Genomic DNA, 9,647 nt, shown 5'->3' with positions numbered 1-9,647 from the left:
AACAGATCTACACAATCTAGTCCACATTTTAAAGTAAAGGAACGTTTTTCAGACATTTTTTTTTTTTTATTAATCAACATTTTCTCAATTTAAATATCATAATTGGATAAGTCTACACTGAGTTAATACTTGCTGGAAGCATCTTTGGCAGCCATTACAGCTGTGAATAATTTTCAATAAGATTCTACCAACTCTTAGGACAACATATATCCATTAAGTTGCTCAGGCTCAGTAAATTTGTTTGGGGATCATTGACTGATAGCAATATTTCAACCTTGCCTATGAATTTTTAAGCAGAGTTAAGTCAGGACTGAGACTAAACCACTCAGAAACACCCAACACCTCTTGGAAAGCCATTCTGGTGTGTTTTTTGCATTAAAATGTGTGTAATTGTCTTGCTGAAAAATAAAACACGGGTTAGGCATTTAGAAGACTGAGGTGGGTTTTCCACAATACTTGAAAATACAAAGGGATCAACAACATTGCATTCACTCCATATTACTGGCCTATATGACAAAGTGAAAAGAAAGCCGGTGTTAAAAGGCTGTTCAGTAATACTGCAAGACAGCACAGCAAATAAATACACTTTTTGGCCTAAATTAAAAACTACAGGGTTGGGTCAAATCCAATATACATGTAATACAGAGTGAAACCCTCTATTTTCAAATATTGTGGTAACAGGATCATGTTAGGGGTATGCTTGTCATCAGCAGGGATTGGAGAGTTTGTCAGGATCAAAATAAATATGAAAGCAGCAAAGCCCAGGTAAAAGCCAGCCTCAGTCTTCTGAATACTTAAACCTGGGATAGAGTTGTATTTTTCAGCAAGTCAATTACACACATTATAATGCCAAAGACAAACCAGAATGGCTTTCCAAGAGGTATTGCGTGTTCCTGAGTGGTCTAGACTGTCTTGACTTGATGAAACCAGAGACAAGGTTTGAATATTGCTCTCCATCAATGATTCCCAATCAAATAATTTGCTTGAGCAATTTAGACAAAAACAATGGATATATGTTGCCTTAAGAGCTGTGCAAAATCTTATTCCAAATGATTCTCAGCTGTAACAGCTGTTATGGCTGCCAAAGGCGCCTCCACCAAGTATTAACTCAGGGGGGTGGGGACTGATCCAATTATTCGTTTTTTATCTTAATTAGGAACATTTTCTATAACTTTCTTTCACTTTGAAAATGTGGAGGTTGTGCAGATCTGTAGGTTAAACATCAAATGCAATCCCTATTTAGATTTAATTTTAAGGCAGCAAACAGTTCAAGGGGGTGTAGACATTCTATAGGCATATATGTATGTATATTATATATATGTATGTATGTCTGTATATAATATATATGGATTAAGGATCCATTTGGGAAACAACCAATGTGTGTCCAGATCACAAACAGAGGACTGTATATTGTGTCCCCTTGTGACAGTAAAGCATAACTGAGTATCTCCTCGTTCTATTTTGGATGGTATATTTCAACAATACATTCTGTAGTTCTGCCCGTGCAAATAAGGCCTATCTGAATATCTCCGGTTCTATTTTGAGGAGATGTAAGTAAACCCTGTGATGAATAGTTTAAAAAGACCCTAGCAGGGAGAATGGTAATGACTACACAGTCTTGATTCTGTAAAACAGATCACATTCTTTTCATCCTTCTCCAGCTCAGAGAGCGTCTATTACGACGTCCCATATAGCTCCAGGCCAGTCTTCTCTCTCTCTCTCTCTCTCTCTCTCTCTCTCTCTCTCTCTCTCTCTCTCTCTCTCCCCACCTTCCATGTCTCTACCTCTCAGCTCTCTCGCTCTTTCACTCTCCTGACTCTCTCTCTCTCTCTCTCTCTCTCTCTCTCTCTCTCTCTCCCCACCTTCCATGTCTCTACCTCTCAGCTCTCTCGCTCTTTCACTCTCCTGACTCTCTCTCTCTCTCGTCTGCATTCGTTTACACCTTTACCATCTCCCTTTATTTTATTTCCAAATGAAAGTGATGAAATCCGACCACAGAGGTAATTTGCAAGATTGTGGAAATTAAGGAGAGACAAAAAGGAGGAGAGGAGAAAACGACAATACTGTCCTCCCCTACTTGGAAGAGAGAGGGAAGATGAGAAACAGGAGGTGGTAGAGAGAGGCGAGAAAGAGGAGTGAAATTGGGCCGGAGAGGAGAATAGAGGAGAGGAGAGGAGAATAGAGGAGAGGAGAGGAGAGGAGAGGAGAGGAGAGGAGAGGAGAGGAGAGGAGAGGAGAGGAGAGGAGAGAAATGAGAGCAGAGGAGAGCAGAGAGCAGAGGAGAAAATATGTATTTATGTGTGTGTACTTTCCTCCTTTCTAGAGAATAACAGATAGGCCCAGCCACACAGTGAAATGCTATAAAAGGTTGGTAATGCATAAGGACATCAGGTGTGCTGGTGTGGTGTGAGCAGCTGCTATCTGGCTGTGTGTACCTGGTACAGCCCTATTATGGAGACATCAGAGGAGCAACACAGCTCTGACAGAGACAAACAGGTCACCTTAACCTGGGCTAGAGGATAAATGATTGCCCCCCTCCGCTCCATCGCAGACCACACCCCTCCTATTCTGCTATCCTCTACATCCCTCCATCCCCCTTTCCCTCTAAACGTCCATTCCTCCATCCCCTCCTCTCCCTCTAAACTTCCATCCCCACCCTCTCCCTCCTTCCCCCTCATCTCCCTCTAAACTTCCATCCCCACCCTCTCCCTCCTTCCCCCTAATCTCCCTCTATACTTCCATCCCCACCCTCTCCCTCCTTCCCCCTCATCTCCCTCTAAACGTCCATCCCCACCCTCTCCTCCCTTCCCCTCATCTCCCTATAAACTTCCATCCCCACCCTCTCCCTCCTTCCCCCTCATCTCCCTCTAAACTTCCATCCCCACTCTCTCCCTCATTCCCCCTCATCTCCCTCTAAACTTCCATCCCCACCCTCTCCCTCCTTCCCCCTCACTTCCCTATAAACTTCCATCCCCACTCTCTCCCTCCTTCCCCCTCACCTCCCTCTAAACGTCCATCCCTCCATCCCCTCTCTCTAAACTTCCATCTCCACCCTCTCCCTCCTTCCCACTCCTCTCCTTCTAAACTTCCATCCCTCACCTGTCCCTCTAACCCTCCATCCCTCTCATCTCTCATCCCTACCCCTCCTCTCCCTCCATCCACTGCTGTCCCCATCCCTCTCCCCTCTATACTGTGTGTACTGGTAGGGACTGGGGAGACAAGGTGTTGAGAAGAGAACATAGCATACTGTGACCTTACTTACAGATCTTATAGTGCATGCACGTCCGTGTTCCCACATGCTTGAATTGACACATGCACACACACAGTCACACACACAGATGTGTAGTTTGGCACAAACATACAGTGATAGTACAGCAGCAAAGTGTAGCACTGAACTTGTTGCCGCAGACACAGAAACGTCCAGTATGAAACGACACAGCCTTTTTAACTCGGACTAGACAACGTTTCCAGGCTGACAAGAAGAAGGATATCCTTTCCCCATGGTCTGGTCTGACACATGGTTCTCCCTTAACTATCATAGAGAGGGACAACTGATGTCTGATCTGACACCTTCCTGGTTCTCCCTTAACTGGCATAGAGAGGGACAACTGATGTCTGGTCTGACACCTTCCTGGTTCTCCCTTAACTATCATAAAGAGGGACAACTGATGTCAAACTCTGTTGCCACTGCTTCAAGGCTCCTCGTCACATGTCCTCTGAAAAAGACCCGAAGTATCAGCATTTAATAACATTCAGATGAGACAGGTGTCTTCACACACTCAGCTGTGTGTCATCTCATCAAGCGTCCGCGTTGAGCGTGTGTGTGTGGTGTATGTGTGTGTGTGTGTGTGTGTGTGTGTGTGTGTGTGTGTGTGTGTGTGTGTGTGTGTGTGTGTGTGTGTGTGTGTGTGTGTGTGTGTGTGTGCGTGCGTGCGTTTATGTATAAGCATGTGCCATCTCATCCAGTGGAAAGTGTGTGTTATTGTGTGTGTGCTGTGATGGCGTAAATCATTAGAGATGAGTGGAAGGCTGGTGCTGCTCTCTCCATCTGTCTCTGTCTGCGGGGGTGAGGTATTTTACACTGGCGAAGGGTAGAGGGAGGAGGGAGAAAGTGAAGTCATGCCTTTAGCTGCGCGGGACGGGTGGAGGGAGGGAGGGAGTCTCTGAAAGATGAATGCTGTAGTATCAGTGGGCAGGAGCAGCATACTATTAGTACTAATGAGAACATAGTCTTTACCTCGTAGATTTATCCAGATCTAGATATGCAAATAAACAATGCCCCCTTGGCAACAGGCAGCCCACCCCGCCCCCATCATCTTCCCCCTCCCCTACTATGTAACATTAATGAATATGAATTGGGAGATGTGGTGTGATTTGGGTGGAAGCCAGCAGAGGAAGGAGATGTTTGGGGCCCTCAAGGCTCCATGCAGGAAAAGCTATAACTAACTCCTGTCCTCCAGAGCAGTAGTGTCTGCTGGTTTCAGTTCTCATCTCCAGGCCAGGGACACCAGGTGGGAGCTCCCTCTGAGCAATTAGTGACATTAACAGACCAATTAAGAGCCAGAAGGAGCTGAGAAAACCAGCAGACCCTGCAGCTCCCCAGGACTTCCCTCGTTCCCTAATGCCTTCCCCAGACATGTGATAGGTGATCCATCTCTTCTCTAATTTACCTTCACTTCAAATCAGAGCATGTAATATGTGATTGGACAACCAGCAGAATCAGAAGCAGTGAAATCTGAGGTAAGCTGGTTGCAGCTATAGTCTCAAACAGTAGCCCACCCTGAGACCTACAGTACTGGACTGGACCTCATCCACTACCAATGTGTAGCACCCAGCTAGGTCACTGACACCATTCTGCAGCAGAAAGCAGTTCACCACATCACCATGGAGTGTGAGCAAAGAATCATACCAATTGACAAGCAGGGGAGAATTCCGCAACATTTGCCCCCCCCAAACCACAAAGGCTGAGAAAAACAATTAAAAAGTTGAATCCCGACCCACGTCTTGTTTTCAACAAAGCAATAAGGATTATGGAGTATCTCAGGGACTGAATGGGAATGAAAGAGTCTTCTTTGGTCTGTCTTGCATGGCTTGGTTCTTTGATAAGGTTGCCTTAGCATGGCGACTCTCCACGGAACTATTCCAGAACAGAACTTAGAATGACTGAGGAACAGAGGAACAGAACAGCGGAACGGGTGGGTAGAACCCTGCTAGAAGTCAACATCACAAATATCTTAATGAGCCGGAAAGAGTTACATTTAGCAAATACAAAACATTCCCAATGATCTCGGTACACATCGAGCAACACGGGGAAAAGAGACCGTCGGGACCATGTCATGATACATTATTACTACAAAGGCTCTGTTCAACATCTCCATCTCTCTCGTCTGTGTAGGATCGATGTAGGATGTATTTCCCTGCAGTCTCTCCAGTACAGTGATGTGTAGACAGATTCCTCAGAGCCTCTATCTAATCTGCTTGATCCTAACATCTGAACCTCTCAGCTCAGTCTGCTGTGAAGGCTGTGTGCTTCCTAGGAGGCCAAGCTCTCTAAATATACATGCTGCAGGCATGAAAGAAACATGGCGGCGGGATTATTCCCCTCTCTATCGCTGTGTCTATACTGATGTCTGTACTACGCAGTATGTTCTACTGATGTATAGGAACAGTGATCATAGAGTCATACAATAAGGATGTAAATTAAATGTCCTGTGTCTATATTGATGGATTTACAACCCTAGGAGACTCAAGGCCTAAGGTCCGGTTTGCTCCTAGCAGAACTCGGCTACGGGAAGCGAATGTCTGTTCCTGGCAATACTCCCTTAAAAAGCAGGAATATTGCTGTTTGTTCCTCTTGAGATGGGGCGGCAGGTAGCCTAGTGGTTAGAGCGTTGGACTAGTAACCGAAAGGTTGCAAGATCGAATGCCTGAGCTGACACTAAAAATCTGTCATTCTGCCCACAAGGCAGTTAACCCACTGTTCCTAGGCCATCATTGAATGTAAGAATTTGTTCTGAACTTAACTGAATAAAGGTTAAAAAAAATGTTTTGTTTTTTTAATGCCGTAGCAACAACATAGCCAGTATACGTCTTCAAAATAGTCTGAATTAATCTACGATAAATCAAGAAATCTGTAATTGTTTTTGACATTTTCGCTGAGGAGGTCTAACTAAGATGTTTGGTGCAATGTTTCTCAAGTGCATGGGAACTAGTAGTTTCTCGTTGAATGACAACAAACCCTTCATTGAAGAATCCCATCCATATTTCCCATTCCTACTAGGGGTAGTACTGTTGACCAATCACCAATAAAGGGGCGTAGACTTCGGCAGCTGAACTTCAACTTGCCTCAAGAAAATAATCTGCAGAACGACTGCAGAACAACAAAACAAACAAAAGCGGAACAAAATGTGATGATAATATATGTTGGAACTGTTTCGACTAGGAAGCATGCGACAGACACAACACTTTCACCTCATGTACAGTGAGGGGAAAAAGTATTTGATTCCCTGCTGATTTTGTATGTTTGCAAACTGACAAAGAAATGATCAGTCTATAATTTTAATGGTAGGTTTATTTGAACAATGAGAGACAGAATAACAACAAGAAAATCCGAAAAAGCGCATGTCAAAAATGTTCTAACTTGATTTGCATTTTAATGAGGGAAATAAGTATTCTTATTAAGACTGTCCCTCTGGTCCCAAGTCCTAGGATATCATGTAACAATACAAATAAACTGTTGATGACTTCAACAAACCATGTCTTTGTTGATTAAAGTAATCAAATGACATAAAGCTGTCTTACTTTCCCTCTGTTCTCTGTCTTCAGCTCCTCCACCTGGCTCTCACTGGCTGTCCATCTGCCATCTAGTGCTAAAATGTAATGTAAAGAAAATGCAAATTAAGTGTTGATGAATTTAAACAAACAGCTTCTTTCTACATCAAAGTAATAAGGCTAGAGGTAACTTCTGGGCTTTACCTGTCTTCTCTCTCCAGTTCCTCCACCTTGTTCTTGGAAGTGCAGTTCAGTCTTAGTGAGTCAGTTCCACTCTCTGGTTCACCACCTTTCTGCAGCTCCTCCACCTCTCCTTTCAGCTCCTTCACCTCTTCTTTCAGCTCCTCCACCTCTCCTTTCAGCTCCTTCACCTCTCCTTTCAGCTCCTTCACCTCTTCTTTCAGCTCCTCCACCTCTCCTTTCAGCTCCTTCACCTCTTCTTTCAGCTCCTCCACCTCTTCTTTCAGCTCCTCCACCTCTCCTTTCAGCTCCTTCACCTCTTCTTTCAGCTCCTTCACCTGGCTCTCACTGGCGCTCAGTATAGCCCCCATGGCTGATAATTCAGCTGCGTGGACTGGAATTACAGGAAATGCTCTTTCATGTTCAGATACCAACACTTATATGGACCAGGTGAGAAAAATAAAATACCTTTACGCAGTAATTTAGTACAGCAACCTCACCTGCATACTCTCTCTTCAACCTCTCCACCTCTCCTTTCAATTTGTCCACCTGGCTGTCACTAGCTGTCACTCTGGCAACCATGTTCCTCAGCTCCTCTCTCTGGTCCACCACCATGTTCCTCAGCTCCACTCTCTGTTTCACCACCATGTTCCTCAGCTCCACTCTCTGTTTCACCACCATGTTCCTCAGCTCCACTCTCTGTTTCACCATCATGTTCCTCAGCTCCACTCCCTGGTCCACCACCATGTTCCTCAGCTCCACTCTATGTTCCACCACCATGTTCCTCAGCTCCACTCTCTGTTTCACCACCATGTTCCTCAGCTCCACTCTCTGTTTCACCATCAAGTTCCTCAGCTCCACTATCTGTTCCACCACCATGTTCCTCAGCTCCACTCTCTGTTCCACCACCATGTTCCTCAGCTCCTCTCTCTGTCCCACCACCATGTTCCTCAGCTCCACTCTCTGTTTCACCATCATGTTCCTCAGCTCCACTCTCTGTTTCACCATCATGTTCCTCAGCTCCACTCCCTGGTCCACCACCATGTTCCTCAGCTCCACTCTATGTTCCACCACCATGTTCCTCAGCTCCACTCTCTGTTTCACCACCATGTTCCTCAGCTCCACTCTCTGTTCCACCACCATGTTCCTCAGCTCCTCTCTCTGTCCCACCACCATGTTCCTCAGCTCCACTCTCTGTTTCACCATCATGTTCCTCAGCTCCTCTCTCTGTCCCACCACCATGTTCCTCAGCTCCACTCTCTGTTTCACCATTATGTTCCTCAGCTCCACTCCATGGTCCACCACCATGTTCCTCAGCTCCACTCTTTGGTCCACCACCATGTTCCTCAGCTCCACTCTCTGTTCCACCACCATGTTCCTCAGCTCCTCTCTCTGTCCCACCACCATGTTCCTCAGCTCCACTCTCTGTTTCACCATCATGTTCCTCAGCTCCACTCTCTGTTTCACCATCATGTTCCTCAGCTGCACTCCCTGGTCCACCACCATGTTCCTCAGCTCCACTCTATGTTCCACCACCATGTTCCTCAGCTCCACTCTCTGTTTCACCACCATGTTCCTCAGCTCCACTCTCTGTTCCACCACCATGTTCCTCAGCTCCTCTCTCTGTCCCACCACCATGTTCCTCAGCTCCACTCTCTGTTTCACCATCATGTTCCTCAGCTCCTCTCTCTGTCCCACCACCATGTTCCTCAGCTCCACTCTCTGTTTCACCATCATGTTCCTCAGCTCCACTCCATGGTCCACCACCATGTTCCTCAGCTCCACTCTTTGGTCCACCACCATGTTCCTCAGCTCCACTCTCTGTTTCACCATCATGTTCCTCAGCTCCACTCTCTGGTCCACCACCATGTTCCTCAGCTCCACTCCCTGGTCAACCACCATGTTCCTCAGCTCCACTCTATGTTCCACCACCATGTTCCTCAGCTCCACTCTCTGGCCCACCACCATGTTCCTCAGCTCCACTCTTTGGTCCACCACCATGTTCCTCAGCTCCACTCTCTGTTCCACCACCATGTTCCTCAGATCCTCTCTCTGTTCCACCAGCTCCACTCTCTGGTTCACCACCATGTTCCTCAGCTCCACTCTCTGGTTCACCACCATGTTCCTCAGCTCCACTCTCTGGTTCACCACCATGTTCCTCAGCTCCACTCTCTGTTCCACCACCATGTTCCTCAGCTCCTCTCTCTGTTCCACCACCATGTTCCTCAGCTCCACTCTCTGTTCCACCACCATGTTCCTCAGCTCCTCTCTCTGTTCCACCACCATGTTCCTCAGCTCCACTCTCTGTTCCACCACCATGTTCCTCAGCTCCTCTCTCTGTTCCACCACCATGTTCCTCAGCTCCACTCTCTGTTCCACCACCATGTTCCTCAGCTCCACTCTCTGGTCCACCACCATGTTCCTCAGCTCCACTCTCTGTTCCACCACCATGTCTCTCAGCACCTTCAGTTCAGTGCAGATGTCAGGCTAGGTGGTCAACTGTTCAGCATCAGTCTTTCATCTGTCTCTGTGACCCTGTTCAGTGATATCCTTCTCTCTGTCCCCTCTACTCTCTCCATGAGCCCATGTCCCAGACAGACAGTGCAGCAACACCAGCAGAGCTACAACACCCCTCATTCTGAAACAATGTCTCTTCAGATCTAATGTAGTCTACTGGGCTCAGTCCCCTTCTTTAT

This window comes from Oncorhynchus mykiss, chromosome 3, assembly GCF_013265735.2.
Source record: "Oncorhynchus mykiss isolate Arlee chromosome 3, USDA_OmykA_1.1, whole genome shotgun sequence".
Classification (NCBI taxonomy): Eukaryota; Metazoa; Chordata; class Actinopteri; order Salmoniformes; family Salmonidae; genus Oncorhynchus; species Oncorhynchus mykiss.
The sequence above is the reverse complement of the archived record's forward strand: the minus strand, read 5'-3'. Positions refer to the sequence as shown.